The sequence below is a fragment of the Carassius gibelio genome, chromosome B22 (assembly GCF_023724105.1).
Source record: "Carassius gibelio isolate Cgi1373 ecotype wild population from Czech Republic chromosome B22, carGib1.2-hapl.c, whole genome shotgun sequence".
Classification (NCBI taxonomy): domain Eukaryota; kingdom Metazoa; phylum Chordata; class Actinopteri; order Cypriniformes; family Cyprinidae; genus Carassius; species Carassius gibelio.
The window spans coordinates 34,379,749-34,402,419 of NC_068417.1; the positions used below are offsets into that span (position 1 = coordinate 34,379,749).

General features: G+C 39.5%; 1 protein-coding gene and 1 long non-coding RNA gene across 3 annotated transcripts in view; both read right to left on the reverse strand.

Annotated features, from left to right (window-relative positions):
* The window catches only part of LOC127987351 (NACHT, LRR and PYD domains-containing protein 12-like), a 795,441-nt gene that overhangs the window by 170,269 nt on the left and 602,501 nt on the right, over window positions 1-22,671 (reverse strand). The window lies entirely within an intron of this gene.
* LOC127987368 (uncharacterized) lies at window positions 8,241-10,395 on the reverse strand. The gene is made up of 6 exons (XR_008161175.1): window positions 10,290-10,395; window positions 9,303-9,347; window positions 9,095-9,195; window positions 8,926-8,991; window positions 8,772-8,843; window positions 8,241-8,660 (listed from the first exon to the last, which is right to left on the reverse strand). It is a non-coding gene; the product is annotated as an uncharacterized LOC127987368 (long non-coding RNA).

Genomic DNA, 22,671 nt, shown 5'->3' on the forward strand with positions numbered 1-22,671 from the left:
CAGTGGTTTAATACAAACAATGACTTTCGCATCCACCTTTTTCCTAAAGCAAGCCTTCTGCATTTCTACTCTAAATAATGCAGAGGTAAAAACAACCTGACTTTGGTTATTTGGCAACCACAAAAACAGCCCAGCAGGCTCAACCCAGCAGTTTGAGTAGAAGAACAAAAATAACCCAGCAGCTTAGTTACAGAAAAAACTATCCATCACCTGGATACAAACATTTATATAAAAAATAATAACTCCGTAAAATAACTCAACATGATGAACCCACCATTTTTTTAGAGCAGTGGTTTTCAACCTGTGGTCCGCGGCCGTATTGCAGGTTGGGCTGCCAATTACTATTAAAAGAAATAATAATTTTGTTAATATATGTAAAATGTCTAAGTCATAACATAAATAATTTCATATATATAATGAAATAACAAGAAATAAATATTAAACTGTGACTATGCTTCCACTATTCGAGCTCACTGATTGGTTTAAGAATAAACCACCAATTAATATTTTTGCTGCATATGCTACAGAACAACAAATTCAAAGATGCATAAATGGCTGTCAACATGTTCCCTCGTGACTGCTTGCTCCGCTGACTGTCTACTCGCTGCCGAGTTCTGCCTGCGTCTGGTTTTCCTGTTTTGATAGGGGGGTCAAATCTTTTTTCTTTTTTTTTTGCAGTGGGCCGCGCAAACACATGTGTTTGGTTGTGTGGGCCGCGAGTTGAAAAAGGTTGGGAACCGCTGTTTTAGAGAGCAGAAAACCTACCCAGCACCTGAGTAAAAATATTAAAAACACCCGATAAAATGACCCAACAGGCTGAACCCAGCAATTTTAGACTGAAGTTCCACTCAAAAGACAAATCATTTAATAATCCTTATCTTTCAGTTTAACTAAAAGCTCTGTATATTTTTCTCCGTGATCTATTTTAAGTCAGAAGAATAACGAAACACTTGGTATTTTACTGTGACATGGTATAAGAAAAATATCTATATTATGTTGCCCACTCAGGACTATAGATAAACACTTTTATCTATTACATATAGAGCAACACGCACACGTTGTTTTCTTTGTTCAGTTCTTCTTCAACTACTTTATTCAATACAGACATCAACCAATAATAGAACACTAATGCCCCCTAATGGTTCAGTCTTTATATAACAACATTTAGCTGCATACATAACATTTCCTCCCCACTAAGATAGAATGCCATTAACATTAACATTCAACATTTTGTTTAAACAAAACAATATACTTTTCATGTATGACACTAAAGGTACAATTACCACTTTCTCTTGTACTTCCAACAACAAATTAGGAATATCTCAGTGGTTGTATAACTTATATGTTGAAAGAATATGTCTCTCACTCAAAACTATGCTTTAACCCTTTAACTAATTACTGCTCACTCATCACGGTAACGAGCTGGTGGTCTTTTGATCCTCACAGGATAACGTTTCACTGTCTCGGTTATCTGAGGATGTTCCGTTGATGGTGGTTCAGTGGACTGGTGTGTTTTTAATGTTTCTTGGATTTCTGGAACTTGAACATCCTTCTTTTCTAATAAAGGAGTATTTGAGTGCAGTGTGGTGCAACTATCACTAGGAGGTAGTAACACCTGTGGGCTTACAGTATGATTCACTGCAGTTTGCTGAGGCTCTGAATCTGGGCGTCTCAACATCTGGTCCACATGGCGTTTCCATACCCCTGGCGATCCCACATTCACCTTGTACGACACCGGTCCAGTCTTTTCTCTCACCACACCTTGTGCCCACTTTTCCTCCCCCTTTCTATAATCACGCACAAGAACTGACTCTCCTACCTCAAACTGTCTGTCTTTAGCGTGATGCTGGCGCCGTTGTTGTTGGGCATCCTGTGACCTGTGTACAGCTCCAGCCACACTTGGTTTTAAACAATCCAATCGAGAGCGCAGCCTGCGTCCAAGAAACAACATTGCCGGTGTTTCTTTCGTTGTTGCGTGAGGGGTGTTTCTGTATGTTAATAGGAACGCCTCAAGTCGCTGACGCACCTGTGCTGAGCCTTTTGATGCCTTCAAAGCATGTTTGAAAGTCTGCACGAATCGTTCGGCCAGGCCATTGGTGGCTGGATGGTATGGCGCTGAGCGGATGTGTTTGACTCCATTGTTTTTCAGGAATGTACTGAATTCTTCCGCACAGAACTGCGGTCCGTTGTCACTCACCAGGATGTGTGGAATGCCATAGCGACTAAACATTCCCCTGAGCACTTGAATGGTCATACAGGCAGTGGTGCTCTTCATGATATGCACCTCTGGCCACTTTGAATGTGCATCCACCACGACCAAGAACATATGTCCTTCAAATGGACCTGCAAAGTCCACATGTATCCTTTCCCAAGGACTGGAGGGCCACATCCAAGAGTGTAACGGTGCTAGTCCAGGCTCTTTTTGTACGCTCTGACAGGATTGGCAAGATTTGACCTGTAGTTCCAATTGAGTGTCTATACCGGGCCACCATACATAGCTGCGTGCCAGGCTTTTCATCCTCACTACACCTGGATGTGATGAATGGAGCTCTTCCAGAACTCGAGGGCGCAGTTTAGGTGGTACGATAACTCTCCCACCCCACATGAGGCATCCCTGTTGGGTTGTGAGCTCATGCCGGCGCTGCAGATAGGGTGACAGCTCTTCACCTGCATCCTTAGCAGCTGGAAAACGACCAGTTGAGACCATTTCTAGGACCTGAGCCAAGATAGGGTCAGTCAAGGTGTTTCCTTTGATCTCGGTGCTACTGACTGGTAAGTTTTCTAACTGAGATGTGTAAAATACCTCCACTGCGCCTTGCTTCTCTTTATGCGTGTAGGGGAGTGGCAGTCGTGACAGCCCATCGGCATTTGCATGTAAGGCACCTTTTCGGTATTGAATGGTGTAATCATGAGCTGCCAGGAGGAGCGCCCAACGCTGCATTCGAGCTGCAGCCATTGATGGTGTACTTTTCGATGGACTCAGGATGGAGGTCAACGGGCGGTGGTCAGTGATTAGAACAAACTTGTTACCATAAAGGTACTGATGAAACTTTCGTATTCCAAAAACTATCGCTAGCGCCTCCTTCTCAATATGAGCATAGTTTTGTTCCGCTTTGCTGAGCGCTCGTGATGCATAGGCTATCGGTCTCTCCTCATTATCAGGCATGATGTGCGAGAGCACAGCGCCAACCCCGTAGGGCGAAGCATCACATGCGAGCTGGAGGGGCAGTTTAGGATTGTAGTGGGTCAATACTTCCTGTGAAACCAGTAAAGCTTTTGATGACTGGAACGCTGACTCACAGGCTGACGTCCACTGCCATTTCTTCCCTTTATTTAGCAGATCATTCAGTGGTTTCATGATAGTAGCTAAATCGGGAATGAAACGTCCATAATAGTTCAGCATTCCTAAGAACGAACGTAGCTGACTGACATCCCCAGGTGCAGGTGCTTCCACAATAGCACGTACCTTCTCTGGTGATTTGTGGAGTCCCTCTGCGTCAATGATATGCCCTAAGTATTCCACAGACTCCTGGAAAAACAGGCACTTCTCAGACTTGAGATGCAGACCGTGTTCCACTAGCCTGCCCAGGACTGCATCCAGAGTTTTTAGGTGTGTCATTTCGTCTGGACCACTAATCAGTATGTCGTCCAGGTAGCAATGTGTATACGGCAGTCCGAGAAGCACTTGGTCCATAGCCTTTTGAAATAAGGCGGGTGATGAAGCTACCCCAAACGGTAAACGATTAAAACGGAATAACCCTTTTTGCGTCGAAATAGTCAGCAGCTCCCTAGACTTCTCTTCTACCTCCATCTGTAGATAAGCGTTTGATAAGTCTAGCTTACTAAAGCGTTGGCCTCCTGCTAGAGAGGCAAAAAGATCCTCAATGCGTGGAATCGGATACTTATCCACGCACAGAGATGGGTTGATGGTGATCTTGAAATCTCCACAGAGCCTTACTGTGCCATCCTTTTTGCTGACAGGCACCACGGGCGTGGCCCAATCACTGTGCTCCACGGGTGAGATCACTCCAAGTTCTGTCAGACGCTTTAGTTCAGCCTCGACTCGTGATCGAAGAGCATATGGTACATTACGTGGTGGGCAAAACTTTGGAACACTGTCAGGTTTCATAGTCAATGTGGCCTTAATTCCCGTCATTGTGCCTAGATTATTAGAGAAAACAGCGGAGTGTCTCTTTAACACCGCCTCCAAGTTGTCTTTCTCTTTTTGCTCAATTGCATGCACAGTCTTTAAATCTTTCCAGTTCAGTTTAATTACTCTCAGCCACTCTCTGCCAAACAATGCGGGTGCATCCACTTTAACTACATACAAAGGCAAATCAGCACATTGCTTGTTTAACCTTACTTGCACTTTGATGACCCCTTCTGGTGCCAACGGCTCTCCAGTGTATGTCTTGAGCATTATATCAGTGGGTTGCAGTGGTAGCTGGCTCAGCGTGTTTTTATACTGTTCCCAAGGGATCAACGACACAGCAGCCCCTGTATCCAATTCCATCTCCATTTTCTTGCCATTTACAACAGGCAGCACTGAGATTCGTGAATATTTCCCTTTTTGTGACATGGCATAAAGTCCCAACTCACAGTCAGTGTCAGATTTATTTCCCTCACTTTCACTTTCATCGTCTCTTGTCTCAATGTGATAAATTCTCTTCTTTTTACTTTTTACACTGTGCTTACTTGTATTACTTTTCTGTTCAGGTTTTTCCCCTTTCTGTTTCCATTCTCGGTCACGACCGTTCTTTACTTTGCTTTTGCACATGCGCTTCGTGTGGCCTTTCCTCCCACACTGATGACAGTCACGATCCTTGTACCAGCAGTTTTCATCATTATGGTTCGTTTTCCCGCAACGCCAGCATTTTTGAGAAAACACCGCGTTCACTTTCAGGGAGCCACTTAACTGCTGCACGTCACGCGCGGCTGTTTCAGCCGATATCGCATAATCGACTGCTTTCTGGAACGTGAGATCTTTCTCAGTCAAAAGGCGCTTCTGTACAGTTTCACTTTTAAGTCCACACACAAATCTGTCCCTTAGTGCGTCTTCTAAGTAAGCACCAAACTCACAATGTTCTGAAAGTCCTTTCAATACCGCCACATATTGCGCCACCGTCTCTCCTTCTCCCTGGTTTCGCTTGTGAAAACGAAATCTCTCCGCAATTACAAGTGGCTTTGGAGCGAAATGAGCCTGCAACGCTCCCACAATATTGTCATAGTCCATCTCCCCAGGCTTTTCGGGAGCGACTAAACTACGAAGCAGTCCATAAGTTTTCGATCCGAGCACACTCAACAGTACCGGTACTTTTTTTGCGTCCCTGATCTCATTAGCCAAGACATAATGCTCAAAACGTTCAATGTACGTTGCCCACTGCTCACCGGACTCATCGAAGGGATCCATATGTCCAATTATTCCAGCCATGATGTGTCTGCTTCTAGTCTCTGTCACTGTAACGTTAGACTCTTCGGACGAAGACTGATCCATCAACTCTTTACAGCTATCCTAGCTCACTAGCTCTGTGCTGTTTTAGCGTGGTTGTTCTTTTATTATCCAAACTTGACCAACACCGGCATTTCTCTCACCGATGCAGTGAAAAGTCTTCCGGATTACAAAAACCTCGTCGCCAGTTTATATTATGTTGCCCACTCAGGACTATAGATAAACACTTTTATCTATTACATATAGAGCAACACGCACACGTTGTTTTCTTTGTTCAGTTCTTCTTCAACTACTTTATTCAATACAGACATCAACCAATAATAGAACACTAATGCCCCCTAATGGTTCAGTCTTTATATAACAACATTTAGCTGCATACATAACAATCTATGTCAAAAGCTCCTTTATATTCGCTCTAACTGTGTGACAAAAAGACAACATACACAGCACATCTGTGTTCTGCTCTCCCAATTCAGTGATATTATAGATGATAACATTAACTGGAACACACTCCACAAATCATTGAAATCATTTTGAAATATCACAGTCTGACATATTATCACTAGAGTTGTTCCGATTCCGATACTAGTATCGGAAATATCACGGATACCACAACAAATTCTGGCATCAGCATCTGCGAGTACATGAACCCATATACTGATCCGATACCATTTTCTTAAACAAGACCTAGTTATGACCGCTAGCTTTGACTAACTGCTGCCAAAGTCTGCTGCACGGTTCTTCTTCGCTGCTCAGAATGCATTGCAAACACAGGAAGTTGTGCTGTGTTGCCACAAGCACCCCTTGTTAAGAGCAGCGAAGAAGAAATGAAGACGCGTTAGCAGCACTGATCTATATATGACTGGATCGCTCATCGCTTTGTAAACTGCCAACAGACAGTGAAGCCGCTTCTATATTATAGATATGTCAGACTGGACTAACCAGACAGTAAAACGGCGACTAGGGATACCACAAGTACTGGCACTTCACTACCAAGTCGGTGCTGAAAATAAAAAATGTGATGATCCCAGCGTCTCTGTAGTACCGGTAGTAAGTTACCGACTCCCGAGTATATTCGGTCCCCGCAGCTGCGTTCAGTCGCTTCCTTGTCAGTCTAAGCGCAGGGCTCCAGACTGTAGCCGAATATATACTAGTGTCTGTGAATATTAAACTGCAAAATAATATTTAAATATTACTCCTGCAAATTCTACATCTCTGTGGGTGACGGGCGCAGATGCGCGGGAGCTCGACGTTTTGTAGTCTCTGCCGTGTGTCACTATATGAGGACACGAACGCATAAACCGTCACTTCATGAGAATTTACCGTTTCATTTGAGAAAACCATCATATCATAAACACAGACACTCAAAGATCTTCATGGCAGGCAGCTCATTAAAATAAATGTTTGGTTTAACATGAGTAAATTGATAAAATATTAAGCTACTGTTGTAGCCTACAGGAGATTTAGCTATGTCTCTATGTATGTAGTAATAATAATACGTCTCTATTAATAATAATAATTATGCCTAGACAGTTGCTTGTTTTTTACTTGTTTTGTTGTAAAGAGATTATCTGATTAATATATCATTTTTTATATTCCTAGAATTATTTGTTGCAGTTTTTTATACAGTTATATTGTAAAACTAAAATACCTTTTTTAGTTTGCGGTGTTAGATTTTTGGCTGCATTTGAAGTTGTTTTTCACTTAAGAAAATAAATAACATTACTGTCAAATTCATGTCAGAGTCAGATAATAAAAATACTGTAATAAATACAGTAGTTCACCATGTATTTGTTCATGTTTTATCAAGGGATAAGTCTGATGCACACCATAAAAAGATTCTAGCAATTTACACAGGGCTAGTAGTAGGTGTATTACTAGGCGCGCACGCGCACGCACACACACGCACACACACACACACACACACACACACACACACACACACATCCACCATGCCTGTTAAAGATTAATTTGCATTCATTACAGGAAACGTTTTAGAGCCGTAACGTTACAGATAAACAAACGACCTAAAACACAGAAATCTTCGCTATGTACCTGTGCTCTCAAAGAAAGCAAAACTTATGTTTACCATTAAATGTGTCTTCACAATGCTGCTGTTACAGCAATTACCATTAATCCAATAAAAATATGCTCTGTGATGTGTTTTCGCTTCACTGTGATCAACTGGCCCAAGAGGGTCTGGCTGCAGACATATGGGCGAGTGGAGCTCCACTCAAGAGCGGAAATACGTCACCTCCACTAGCGACGCCGCCGCCATGTTGGACCGGGCCACACTTTCCGTAGAATTACGTCGCCTCCACTAATGACGCGGCCGCCATGTTGGTCCGGGTAACACTTTACGTAGAGTGGAGCTCCATTTAAGAGGGAAAATATGTCACTACCACCAAACTTTCGTTTTGTATTACTTGTTATATACACGTATAAAGGGTGCTTTGCCAGTTATGTCACCTCTTTGTACGTAATGTTAATATGTTCTGTACTTTTATCTTTGTTACTTTTACCTAGTAGAAATAAAAATATATATATATATATACTAATCTTGTACGGTTTATGACAAGACAGCATTTTTTTTACCCCCCCCCCACCCCACCCAGCAATTTGCACTACAGACATCAATTTGTTCATGTTTGTTTTACCAGTGTACAACTGCCAATGTAACATTCCATACATTTTAGAAACTTAACCTTATGTTTTTAATATTTAGCAGTGAAAAATAAATGAAATATGAAATAAATTATTAAAATAATACCTCAACCAGAATTATGTGTGTTGAATTTTGTATTTTAATCAACAGTATATTACAACAACAGTAAAATAATGAAGAATAACTTCCACAATTTAGAAGTTTTAATGGTTTTTGAGTAATAATAATAATTAACACATCTTACATTACATTGAAAACACATGAACTGCAAGTGACCATAATTGTTACTGTAATAACACAATGTGTTCACAATGCACGCACACTTTACTCTTTAAGACCTCCATTGTCTGTGAAGCAATCCCAGCTACAGTAGCCAGGGTGGTCATCTGAGGAGTAAAACCCCAAAAGCACTCCTTGTTGGCCATTTTCCTGGTGACCAGCCCCACAGTCTTTGTGAAGCTGGCTGCACTGTAGGCGACTGCACCTAGAGATTATGTACGGCTTTCTGTACTTTAGATAGTGTCTCTTTAAATATCTTCACTGCACCTGTTCAGTATCAACAAAAAAAAAAAATTTAATGTTAAGGAAATGGAAGAGAGTGAGATTACTTAGTCTAATTGTTATAGCCACAAAAACAAGAGGGTCAACCACACTTACTGAAGTCACCATCAAGCCAGTTGAGTGTGGCTCCTGTTAAATATTCTCCCGACTGACAGTGTTGTTAAATCTCTGGCATGAACAATTACGTCAGATGGGTCAAGTTTAATTACAATACTGACATTTAATTATCATTAATGTTAAAGCAATTTACTTGTTGCTGAAGGTGCCTAGGCCACCACAGTTGTGCTTTGTTGTTCTGATGCATCTGATTGCTGGGCTGGGGACACAAAGAAGACATGAGCACAGCAAAACTGGAACAATACTAAGTCTGTGTGCTGACGTTAGGTAAATTCAACACAGAATAGTACTGCATCATTCACCTATGACAGTCCCATAGCAGACAAGGTGATGGTGCTCAGAAGTTCCACTCTCTATTTGTGGAGGTGTTATGAGGATGGATAACACTTGATATACATTTGATCTGAAACAAAAAAGTAAAACAATAGAATAACAGAACAACAAAATAGAAAAAATAAATATGTTAATGTCACATGTAAAAAGACCTTGACTTCTAAGGTGGCAACTTACATTTAAAATGTAAAGAGTGCTGCATCTTCTATGCCAATCCTATCCCTGGAGGTGAATGAAAAATTTAATATGAAAACAACCTCCTCATATGACCTTTTTAAAATTATACAACAAATGCTAAAGGAATACACATACAAAACGACCGTGTCCTTTCATTATTTACTACGTTATTTTACCACAAGCCACCAAAAACTAAGTTACATCTATGCGATCCATCATGTACTAAAGGTAAAAATTTAAAAAATTTGTTTTTGAAGTGTGAATCTGTACAGACTTTTTGGCTGGAATTTCAAAACTGGCTTCATTTCAAACAGATATCAATACACCCTTTGACTGTGATCTCAGTTAAGGTTGGAGTATTGTTGAAGGAAAAGATCCTAGACTTTTTGATAAATAACTTAATTACTTTGTGCAAATACTAGATTCGTAGATAAGTAAGATAAGTACGTTTTTAAAGGTTAAACCTCACTTCAGCGGATGGAAGAATGAACTAAAGATATTTTCAAAGTCTCTTCATTACAGGATTGACAGGAACGCCCAGAAACTCTTGTATGCTTTGAACTTGTTTTTGTTGTTAGAATAAGACCCTAAGACATCTTTCTTTTTCTTCGTTATTTATTCTGTTTTATCTTATGGTGTGATTAATGTTATTTATTATTTTTTTCAATCTTTTTTCTTTCTATTTGGCTTTATCAACACTAATTATATGTGTTCAGTTGTTGAAATGTGGCGTAAAGGTTTGTAATTGAACTTGATAACTTAATAAAAAAAACACATTGGACAGACACATTGATCTATAAATTACTATATGTGGTGTATATATGATCAGTGGCCAGACATCAACATTGCTCGCGATATAAATCTATAAATCCATAGTGTTTATTAATTCTTTTGTTAGTAATTTCACGTAAGCCCTGTGCGTTTTTCTTACACTGCACGTTACAACAGCGTCAGTTCACCATTTTAGCGATGAAGAGATAAAATTACCTGAGTTTAATTTTGAAGTACTCCCCGCGACGCCATCTTGATGTTTTCAAGTGGAGGTGACGTATTTCCGGTTTGAGAGTGGAGCTCCACTCGCCCATGGTCTGCAGCCAGACCCTTCTCACTGGCCTGTGTCCAGTCCACCGCTTCTCTTTCCAAACGCTGGGCGGAAGTGAGCGTCCCGCCGCTTGCACAGCGCGCAAGGGATGATGGGACTTGTAGTCAACTAGGTATGGAAACGCTTTTGACCGGTCTAAGATCGCAGAACATTGGTAAATGTTTAATAAACAAACACATAAACCTATTATAATCTTAAAACTAGGTTAACTGAAACAAAAGAGGTAAATAAACCCGTAGAATGCAGACAATAGGTTCATAAAACGGATAAATGTATTTCTGATGAAAAGTAACATGTTTACAAAGAGTGAACACTAGAGGGAGATAAAGCACTAGATTTTGAGAGAGAGAGAGAGAGAGAGAGAGAGAGAGAGAGAGAGAAGGTGTAAGTCAGTGAGTCAGGACCAGTGTTTGGTGACCCCTGCTATAAATTAATGTTTAATGTCTCCAACAGCGCCTGTAGTCCCATTTAGCAACTTGTTAGCAACATGCTTAAAGCAACATGCTAAGACACTTCACAGTTTAAAACAAATCATGAGTGAGGTGTAACTGGTGTGTTTATGTTGTAGAATAAATCTTGAAAGTATCTTGAGTTTGTGTTAACCACGGACCTTATTTAAGGGATTTAACCAAACTCCCATTCATAAAAGCCATTGACTCGTGGATGGTTGAACTGGAAGTGCTAAAATGTAACTCACTTCTGGGTTTTGCCTACAGAGTGACATCATATTTCCACCACTCTATTCGGTCAGGATTAAAGTGTTGTTAATCTGAGTAATTCAGACACTTTGAGGGCTGTCAGTGGGACATTTAATCATCTTTATAGCTGGGATAGAGACCCCTATAACAGAATAGCTTTATTAGCTACCCACGTCAATTACAAATTATGATCCTATACTTGTGTATATTTTTGATCAATATATGAATTGGTTGTGGTCTCATTGGCACAAATTAATTTAGATGAGATTATATTAGATGTAACTGTGTTGATCCCAGATTGTTTCCACTCTTTTATGTTACTCACTTCTGAAGCTTTGTTTGGTCACATGCTTTTACAAACCATCCTCTGCTCCACATTGTTTGTCAGATACGGCGGAGAAACCAAGTCTGACCACCAGATGTCGATAATGTGCACTGTATCGAAAGTTTGGAGTAATCAACCGTTTTTCAGCATAATTTCATGAAAGCCTCAAATGCCTCAGAAACCCTTGGTTTCCCGTCACTAGTGTTATAGGGTTAACGCATTACAAGTAATGAGAGTTAAATCAGATTACTTTTTTCAAGTAACTAGTAAATTAACACATTACTTTTTTAATTTACAAGAAAATATCTGAGTTACTTTTTCAAAAAAGTAATGCCAGTTACTTTGTTTTTCCATTTATTGACTGACAAGTCTCCTGTCCACATATTGGGAGAAATCAGAAGTACAGAAGCGTGTGTGTGTGTGTGTGTGTGTGTGTGTGTGTGTGTGTGTGTGTGTGTGTGTGTGTGAGCATGATGTTACTGTAGTTCTAGACTGAATCTGAATGTGCATTAATTCATCCCACTCTCAAAATTAGTATTCTCATTTATATTCATCAAAATAAATTAAAACATTGAAATTCAAACTCAGAATATGATGCAAACCTGCAATAATTAAACATGTTAAATAAGACAAATGTATCTAATCCTATTTTATTAACTAGTGTCTTTGCTGCAGACCTTTGATGATCCAGTTCAACCATACTAATAATCAAAAATGACTTTAGATAAACTAACATTTGTGCTTCATTGTTTTTTATTGCTGAAGAGTGTTGAACCTTCCTCTCATGCGTTCTACTGTACAGACGTGAATTTACTTTTCCCTTTTCCCTAATTTCTTATATTAAAAACAATCAAGTCCTGCTCATGTTAAAAAAGTAACAAGAAAATAATGCAAAAGTAATGTAACGCATTACTTTCTATACAAAGTAACATAATTAGTTACTTTTTTAGGGAGTAACTCAATATTGCAATGCAAAAAAACTACATGTTACAATAATCAAAATTCAGCTAATTATTCCTTTGTTACTCTTTGAAGCGTGAACTTCCCCTTTAAAAACACAACACACTGTCCTCTTTGCTCCTATTGGACGCTGTTGGAAGTGAATTAATCGATTCAGCTTTCAACACTTTAATAAGGATGCATTAAAATTAACAAAATAGTTTAATAAAGATTTATCTTGTGAATTTGTGAATTTTACTACACCAATATATTTTTAATTTGCTGTTAAAGTTTTATATGGGAATATTAAACGACACACTGAACGTTTAACAATACACTGGCCAAAAAAAAAAAAAAAAAACGCACACATTTTGTTAGGGGTGCTCCGATAAATAAATAAATGTCAACAAATCTTGACTGGATTATCACTATAAATAATTCTAAATGATAAAAAGAAGGCTTTAAAAAGATCATTATCGGTGATTGGATCATTATCGGTGATTGGTGATTGCAATTTCACAACATGATTTATTGACTGTGATAAATACTACCTAAAAATACTGATTTTGTGCACTTTTACTGTACTAATATTTTACATTGGCCTTTGAGCTTTATTGCATGTGGGAAAAAAAGACTTACCTTGCCAAAGCACTGACAGAATCTACTGAACTAGTGCTTTGTTGAACTTTGCACACAACAATCAGAGGCAGTATTTGACAGATCTCTGATCCAGTGACATACAGGCATCGTCAGATTGACAGAACTGTAGTCTGATAATGTTGGGGATCCAGTGGAGGCATCAATCATATTTCAGGGTGAGCGGGGCACTCTTTATCACATCCCTGATAAAATATAACACCAGTTCATGCTCTGATTGCTGTTTTAGGAGACCCCCTAGCTTGTCTGTGCCTAGAAACAGTACTGCAAATGAATGCCTTTTAAAATGGAAAGTAACGCTTGTTTTTACATAGAAGTTATTACAAATAATGAACACCAGGGGGAGGTATAGCACTAGATAGGAGAGAGATCATAAGAGAATTAGGGGAATTAGCTAAAATTATGGAAAGAAAACCTGATTGAGATAAACAAATAAAAGAACACATTTTTGGGTAAATGAATATAGATTATATCATGATTTTGTCATATATCATGTTGGTGACGGTAATAAGAGAACAAACACAAATTGATTGTTTTCCATTGTTCAGTAAAGTGAACGATGTATGTATTTTTAAGCTACAGTAAACAGCCTTCAATAACCTGATTTAGACGTGAGATAAGTGCGCTGACAGCTCATAGCTCAGTGCTGAAGTTTTCACCATTAGTCTGTCACTTTGCAGTTCACAGGGATCGCTTGGACACATTTCTCAATACTGAACTCTTTAAGGTCTTCTCTTATCTTGGCACAGCAGTTTATTTCACATCAAAAATGCACTCAAACTACAGAAACACCACACAGAACAACAGATGTTAACACTAGCAAAAGCTTTTGAGTTTTGACCATTGTATATTACATAAAGTTGGCTTTGTTTGTGTCTGTGTGAGAAAATAAGTATTAAGACCGATTAGTCACTAAGTGCAGTGAAATATCAGTCAGAGATGGCTGAACTAACTCTGTCTGAACAGATGGTTGTAGACCAGTGCTGTGGTTAAGGGCTAAACCTGTGATGAAATCACAAAACAGCACCGTTATAACAACTGAAGCAGCAACCCTCGCTAGTCAAACTCCTCTCTAGGCTAGCGCTACATAGGGTTAACACACTCTGTAGACAGAGTATCTGAGTTTAAAGGGGGGGTGAAATGCTATTTCATGCATACTGAGTTTTTTACACTGTTAAAGAGTTGGATTCCCATGCTAAACATGGACAAAGTTTCAAAAATTAAGGTGTACGTTTGTCTTCCGGTTTGTCACAAGTTTCGGAAAGTTTTTTTCGAGTATGGCTCTGTGTGACGTTAGATGGAGCGGAATTTCCTTATTTGGGTCCTGAGGCACGTCTGCCGGAAGAGCGCGCGCTCCCGTAGAGCAGAGCACTGAGAGCACAACAGACTTCACTGATCAGAGCGAGAGCGTCGCCAAATGTCACAAAAGGAGTGTGTTTTTGGTTGCCAGGGCAAGACAACCCTGCACAGATTACCAAAAGAGAAACAGCATTAAGGGACCAGTGGATGGAGTTTATTTTTACAGAGCATCAACGGAGTTGTGCAAGTGTTTGTGTTTGTTCCCTGCATTTCGAAGATGCTTGTTTTACAAACAAGGCCCAGTTTGACGCCGGATTTGCATATCGTTTATTTCTTAAGGATAATGCAATCCCAACGAAAAAGGGTCACGATCGTGTGTTGGAACCGCAGGCGGTGAGTAAAACTGCTTCAAATATCTCTGTGTTGTTAACTTAGCTATCGGCGCGTAAGCACATCACGTAAGCAACTTGCGATGTTGTCATCAAACTGCACTTTCCAAATGTAAGTTACAGCTTAAAAAAAAAAAAAAAAACACGACAAAGTGGAACTTAGTCATTTTCCAAAACCGCTAAGCAAATATATACAGTTTCAGTACATACCACATAGAGATGTTGTTGTTGCTGCTGCTCTTGTTAAATTTCAGCCTCTGGATCTGATTCTGGATCATAAATATACGCTGAATCTGACTGTTAGCCATGGTTTGTTTTGGATGATGGGGTTTCCCTCACGGTAATGTCACAGCTTCCAAACGCTCTCAAATTGATCTTCTTTAGCTCCGCCCACACGTCACACCTCTAGGCGCTCGTGTTTTTCCGGGAAAAATCGGTACAGACTGTCTTTCTCTTATGAATATAATAAAACTAAAGACTTTTTGGAGTTATGAAGGATGCAGTACTACTCTATATGTACTCAAGATTAACAGGATATTGAGTGAAAACCAGCATTTCACCCCCCCTTTAAGTAACATATGTGCAGTACAAAAGCAGCTCACTTTCAACTCAGAGAGGAGGAAAGAATCAGAAAAGATGGAGAGAAAAGATGGAAAAAGACAGAGAGAAAAGACAGAGCGAAAAGAGAGAGAAAAGATGGAGGGAAAAGAGAGAGAAAAGACGTGAAGATGTGAAGTCTGATGGACATCGCTTCCACATGCAGTTGATAAACCAGTTAAACTGCATTTAATCATAAAATAACACATAAAAGCAAAATAATAATAACAAAACACAAATTAAATGAACAGCAGTTTAAGTTTTCCAGGTAGACCTAACAGTAACATTTAAGTGGTCTACAGAATTACTACAGAAACACACACACACACACACACACACACACGTTGGTATCGGTGGTTTACGGGGTTGACTCCCCAATAGGTGTAATGGATTTTACTGTAAAATATTTTCTATCACCCTAAACCAAAAAACAACATTTAATCTTTTTGAATTAGAGGGACAGTCTGTGTCCTCATGATAAACCACCTTCACATTATTGTAGTAGGGTGAATTGTCCTAATGTGGGACAGTTTTTGCATTTCAGATTTCTGTGACATATTGCAGTGTGTAACCAAAACATTAAATCCACAACTAATACCATTTTAAAGACCCCACGATGTGTCCTAAATAAATCAGAAGAGAAAACGCAGATAACACATTCGTAAAATAAATGATAGACATTTTAGTGCTCTTAGTGCAATTGGTCTGAGAAAATCTGCAGCTTCCTAATGTGGGACACTGAGAATAAAAGGCCAAAATCACCTATAGTAGAATAGTCAAATCTTAAAATTAAGTATTTATCTGGATAAAATATGGATAATCAAACATCATCAGATAAATAAAACTATGATAGTTTTGATGCATTTAATATAAAGACGTTAAGCAACAATTATCATAGACCTGTGTTGTGTTGTGTTATCTACAAGTAATTCCTGACTGTTGTCTAGTTCAACAAACACATGCAACCACAGCAGGAATAACCTAGGCATATATTTGAAAGCAAAATATAAAACCACGGTTGAGACTTTGTTAAGTTAAGTTTAATTTTAGGCTAGATCAACCTTGATTCAGAATTCATGAATGTGCAGTGAACTGCTGTTAAAAACATTTAAGACCAATTTGCCTAATGCTTTCTCTTTTACTAAAAAAACACATACAATAACTGTGTTTTTGAAAACCTCTAGCAGCTAGCCTGCATAAACCTTGAGAACTACCTGAATAAAAACAACCTACAGAGGTTAACAAGCTGTCCTTTGCATGTCAAGACACCATCATCATCATCATCATCATCATCATCATCATCATCATCTATAATCCCTTCTGCAGTAACATTATTCTGAAGTGGGACAGGAAATTTGATTAAAATATAAAATACATAGTTTATACATACAAAGTTCTTCACACAATGTGTTTCCAGTTTGATGATTCCTCCACCCTCATTCATGAATGTACATTTGAGAGGTGATGTGATTTTGATCACATGACACCACAGCTTTGGGTAACACATAGTTTCACTGGAATTCATGTATTTATGGGGGAGCTACAAACACCAATCCTTAAGTGTCCCAGATTAGGCAGTGTCCCACTTTAGGGCAATTCACCCTACCTCTGTCATATTACGATGTCACTAAAAAACCACACAATGAACAACCCAAACCGCGCACGCGGTGTATCTCTCTCTCTGGGTGTGTGTGTGTGTGTGTGTGTGTGGGAGGGAGAGAGGGAGAGATAAGGCGGGGATTGGGGACATCCTCTCTGGATCTTTCAGAAACAGTTAGTCTCTCAGCGGCAGCGAACACAGTTTGATGTTCAGACGGACAGATCTAAGTTCAACACTGACAGTTTTATTGATTTAAGATAAAACCTCTTTGAGCGGTGGATCGTTATCTTTAAACTTTCAACACAATGTCAAGAAAGTTGATCATTTGTCTCTGGATATTTATCATTAATGGTGAGTGTTTCTCCAGCTCTCTTGTGAGTGTTATGTCTTCAGTTATCGCTTCATGTTCAAATCTTATAGGCTTATAGTGTGTAAATGTTTATGAAGTGATTGACTTAATAAAATATGAGAGAAGCAGCGTGTCTGGCTCGAGCCTGAGCAGTCGTCTGTCATTATATATTGTTCAGATGGGCACCAGCGCATCACTTTAGAGGATCAGTGCAGTCTATAGAGCACACATCGTGTCCTGAACACTGTTGAACTCTGGTGACTACAGCACACACACAGGTGTAGAAGGGCGAGTGGTTTGTTACTAGTTAATATCACATATTACCTCATCAGTCTGTTCATATCTCTGAAGCGCGCAGCTTCATCACGTTCAGATGCGCGTCTCTGACATTTCGGTCGAGTAATGATAAAAACTCTTCTGTGCGGTGGAGATCGTTAAAAACACTACGCGAGGCGAATTTAATCTCTTGTCTTTGTATGTTTAATGGTAAGTTTATAAGTGTTTCTTTGGCAGGGTCGTAGTCAGAACTTTTTATCGGGTGTGGGCAGATAAGACCTAGCGACATCATTATGGTGGCTAACAAATAAAATAAAATAAAGCTACACGCATCCAGGGTCTTCTGAATGTGTTTGCGTCTTGTAACAATGACATAATGGGAATATCAGGAATGTTGAAAGGAATGCAATATTTCAGGAAGTGAGGGTTAATGACTTATACTGTAAATCTATAACACGACCAGCTGCTTTTGAGTGTCACTGCTTGGCTTTTCCGCTTGTTTCCCATGCGCGCCGGTAAATAACAGCGTTTAATATCTGGGCGCGTGGATGGTTTTTCTTCAAGACCTCACATAAGAAAACATCAGTTCTCTCGATGCAGTCACTCTCGCTCATCCCTTAGCGCTGTGAAACTGGTCAAACTCGTTCTGCTTCGGCTCATTCCAGCCAACGCCTCTCCGCTGCAGTTTATTTGTCCCGTTATGTTCTCGACTGTATAGAGCAGGGGTCTCAAACTCAATTTACCTGGGGGCCGCTGGAGGTAGAGTCTGGGTCAGGCTGGGCCGCATCAAGTATTCCACAAAAAAGGAGCACAACTGTTCCAATCATCTCAATCTTTATTATTAACAGTTCTTCAACATTAACGTTTCCTCCAAACATGAACTGTTCCTCTGAATTTGAACATTCCTTTCTGAACGTTTTTTTTCTCGAACATGAATGGTTCTTGGGAACATAGGCTTCTCTTGCCTACTCCTTGCTGCCAGAGACCTGGCAGCGCTTCCTCTCACACAGCTGAGACACATTGGGCTTGAGGGAGGAAACAGTTGAAACCCTTAGTATGACTTGAAGATGCTTATCAGTAAGTCTAGACCTGTACTTTGACTTACTGAAGGTCATAGTGGAGAAGAGCTTTTCACATAGATAGGTGCTACCAAAAAGGCACATAGTCCACTTGAACATCCTGGAGAGCTCAGGGAAGGTGGGTGGCAATTCTCTCAAAAACTGTCCAAGATTGTCTGTGTTTCCACTCACCTCCCTGAACTTGACTTTGAGTTCAGAATTGCACTGCAGGTCAATGAGCTCATTAATGTCATTGATGACGCCTAATGTTATATTTCTTATACACCGCAACTTTCTCTGTGCATGACATGGCGACACGTAGGGGTGCCCCTGTGCTCAACAAAAAAATATTCCGTCTCCCACTTTTCCTGAAATTGCCTGTGCTCGTCACCAACCTTTCTCTTCACAGCACGTTTTGAGAGCGACATGACTGGAACTGGGTGATAGTATTTATTTTCCATTCACTTGGTGTCACACACGTTTCAACAAGTGATGGGTCGTTCGCGAATGAACCGGCTGGTTGCGAGCTGGATCGCATATCTGAAGAGTCGACTCTTTAAAAAAAATTAAAAATCACATAATAATGAAATAATTAATCATTTTTATTTTATTTAAATTAATGTACTAATTCAAAGAACAATAATAATAAAAATATAGGCCGACTCACATTCTGTTCCTGTCAATCCCGTGGTGTAATTTCTGAATGCAAATATCCCATAAAATAAAAATAAGGTCAGCCTTGTGTGTGTGTGTGTGTGTGTGTGCGCGCGCATAACACGCATGCTGGTTATAACATGGAAGAGAGAAAAAGAGGGATCAGTTTAATTTATTTTTCTTTAATATGGGTTCAGATTCAGATTGTATTTGTTTTTAATGTTGTTTCTATACATTAAAAAGTTGTAATATAAATGCGAATGATTAATAGTGTTGTTTTTTCATAACAAATCAATGCATTTTTAAGGATATTGTGAGTATGAGTTCATTTAATAATTTAATTAAAATTGTTTTCACACCTGTCATAGTCAAAGTCATAGTTAAAACATTGTCTTTTTTAAAGAGTCATGTGTGAGATAAAAGAGCCGGGTCATTTCAGCGAGCTGAGTCAAACGAGCCGGCTCACGAAAAAGAGCCGGAATGTCCAAGTAGCTACTTCGCCGCAGTTGGCTTGACAACCGTTGGCAACAAACATCGCCGAAAGCTGTCACGAGATCTATGGTAGCCCATAAGTGATGATAAAATAAAATAAAACAAAAGTGTGGCGAGCGCGGCATACGCCACGACTCAGCAAAAAGGTGCATTTCAGAATAACTCGCGGGCCGCACTAACACTAAACTTTGACGTCAAGTGGGGGGCCGCAAAATATCGAGGCCCGCGGGCCTCAAGTGGGCCGCGAGTTTGAGACCCCTGGTATAGAGTGACATTTTTTGTTCCTTTATTAAGGGTCAAACCCACGTTTGAGGAGTGGAGTTCGTTACTTGATAGAAACACTAAAGGAGTGCGGGGTTATTTGAGATAAATAGACGAGTTACAATGATGTATTATAAGACGTCTTTAAATCTGTCAAGAAGAATACGATTACAATATCAAACTGGTCATCAATATAAACCACTCTCCTGTGCTAAAATAAACTGTTTCACTCCGTGAAGATTCTGTTAATACTTTTTCTAGTTTGCTAACATCTAACCCTGATTCAGGTTTTTGTTCTGTGTATTTAATGTCAGCTTTTATTGATTGTGTTTTCAGGAGTGTTTGGTGTTGGGAAAGATGAAATGAAGACAGAAGAAGTGAAGACGGCGCTGGGACAGTCTGTAACTCTACACAGCGGTGTAGAGGAATATCATCAGATCATCTGGATGTTTGAGAACAGGAATATAGCTAAGTGTAGGGGGAACACAGATGGGACAGGATCATGTGAGATCACTGATGAGAGACTGAAGACAGACGATCAGACCGGATCTCTCACCATCATCAGCATCAGCCCTGAACTCACTGGACTTTATAAACTACAGATCATCAACAGATCCTCTAAAACTTCATCATACAAGCAGTTCAGTGTTACTGTCTCTGGTGAGTAAATTCTTGATATTGTTCATTTACAGCTCTTCTTCTGTCATTGTAGTATGACACTAAACACAGCGTCTCTTTGTCCATCACAGACAGTGCTGTGATGTGATGAAGTAATAATACTTTGTTTCACTAGCTACTTCAGTATTTTTGGGGAGTACCTGTACTTTACTTCAGTTTTTATATTTCAGCATACTTTTACTTCTACTCCACTACATCTCCTAGTTAAAATGTAAACTTTTACTCTGATACATTGAATGAATGATTCACTGAATGAATCAAAGTTTGAATGAATCAGTTGAATCTCAGTGATTCACTCATTAACAGTCACTTGCTGTCACCATCTGTGTTCATTTCACATTTGGACTAAAAAAATAAATAAATAAATAATAATAATAATAAAAAAAAAAAAATATATATATATATATATAGATAGATACAGGTGCTGGTCATATAATTAGAGTATCATCAAAAAGTTGTAAATTCACAGAAAATATCTGTAAACTAGTTACATTACTTTCAAAGTAAATTACTGAATCATTTTCACACCAAATAATTGTGAATGGGCAGCTGTATACTGTGACCTCACAGTATTTATTCCATACTGTGATTTGGTAATATTGACCCTAACTATTTAAATAACAGCAGTTTAAAAACATTTCCATCACAAACACACAGTCAAGAAAAGTCCTGCAACAAGGTAGAGGTGTGTGGTTTATCCATGTGCAGAGAAAGGAGGATCAGGATCCTTTTAAAAAATGCTTCCTCTCTGGTCTCCAGCACAGACACAAATGTTGAATCTGCCACACACCACTTGTTTGAGGGGAAGAAGTGGGGTCATCATCGCTTGACTGCTGTGGTCCTCTGCGGCTTGAAAAATCACAACACATCCAAACATTCATTGTTTAACCCAGCAAATAAAAAGACAAGCCCTCAAGTACAATATTATGTGGAAATTACCTTTGATAAATTCCAGAAAGATAGTCTGTACCGATTTTTCCCGGAAAAACACGACCGGCTGGAGGCGTGACGTGTGGGCGGAGCTAAAGAATCACGAGCGCGAGTAAGCTTTTGCGTTGAGAGCGTTTGGAAGCTGTTTGATGGCTAACAGTCAGATTCAGCCGTTTATTTATGATCCAGAATCAGATCCCGAGGCTGAAACTGAACGAGAGCAGCAGCAGCAACGACTCGCTCCGAGCGGGGCTCGAACCCGGGTCTCCGGCATGGGAGGGGACGGACTAACAAGGAGGCAGAGATATTTGAAGCAGTTTTACTCACCGCCTGCGGTTCCAACACACGATCTTGACCCTTTTTCGTTGGGATTGCATCATCCTTAAGAAATAAACGATCCGCAAATCCGGCGTCAAACTGGGCCTTGTTTGTAAAACAAGCATCTTCGAAATGCAGGGAACAAAGCAGAAGTGCCTTAGGACCCATATAAGGAAACCCATCTAACGTCACACAGAGCCATACTCAAAAAAAACTTTCCGAAACTTGTGACAAACCGGAGGACAAACGTACAACTTAATTTTTGAAACTTTGTCCATGTTTAGCATGGGAATCCAACTCTTTAACAGTGTAAAAAACTCAGTGTGCCTGAAATAGCATTTCACCCCCCCCCCCCCCCCTTAAGAAATAAGAGTGAAAAGAGTTGTGTGGAGGTAACTCTAACTACTGAGTTTAAGATGACTACTTTTAAAAGAAAAAATTTGCAATCCACCTTATTTTTCAATGCTGACATAAGCCGTTTTCTGTGAATCTGCGAGACTTCTGGTTCATTAGCCACTGTAGAGAAATAAAGAGAAGAATAACAAGTAAATGTAAAAACTGTTTGAACTACAAACAATTGTGTACATAATGTAGATAATACATTAAAATAATATAAGACAACACCAAATTTGCAAGTTCAAGAAATAAAACATGCTGCTTACAGCTAAAAATAGATGAGACTAAAAGCCAATATTTTATACACACACACACACACACACACACACATATATGTAACATGGAGTCAGA